Here is a 750-nt window from a genome sequence, read left to right on the forward strand (position 1 = left end):
AGGTTAGGGGGTTGGGGGGGAGTTCTTTGTTTTATTCCTTGCGACGGGGAGGGGGTTGATATTATATATAAAACATTAAATATAAAAATATTCGAAAAAAATACATCCGCCGTTATGAAGCGCCGAATGTCATATTCATCGTCCGGCATATACATAGAGTACGTTCGGTTCGAACGTCGAACGATATATATGAAAATATTATTTCGTGAGACGCGTCGCAACCGTTGAAGATAAGACTCTATCGAAAAGTTGTTTTCTTCTAGTATTGTATTATATTATAATGTATTGCTGCTGCCGCGGTCGTCGTCGTCGTAAGCTCGTCGCGGCGTTGTCGTTTTACAATAATAATATATTATACAAATAATGTGGAGAAATATACTTTTCGTTCTATAACTGTGCCGACCGACGGACGTACGTAAGTTGCTCTTTCTAAAGCGACTCCGGCGTCGTCATCGCTCCTCTCTCTACAAATTCATCGACATGATAACGTATGACGTTCTCGTGTAGATTTATTGTGGACCCCGATGTGTGGTGCGATGACGATGTCTTCGGAGATAAACGCGGCAGACGGAGTTTTTAAAAGATTCAGTACGTTCGTTTAATGCATATAGAAATGTATGCGAAACGGTCGTTCCTAAAACTCTTTATATTAACAAAAACTATCATGTACGAAAAATACATAACCCGAGTATCGGTACGAACACTCAAACACCGGGCGTCGATCCGAATGTTTCACGACACATATATCCG

The sequence above is a fragment of the Nymphalis io genome, chromosome 26, assembly GCF_905147045.1.
Source record: "Nymphalis io chromosome 26, ilAglIoxx1.1, whole genome shotgun sequence".
NCBI classification, from domain to species: Eukaryota; Metazoa; Arthropoda; class Insecta; order Lepidoptera; family Nymphalidae; genus Nymphalis; species Nymphalis io.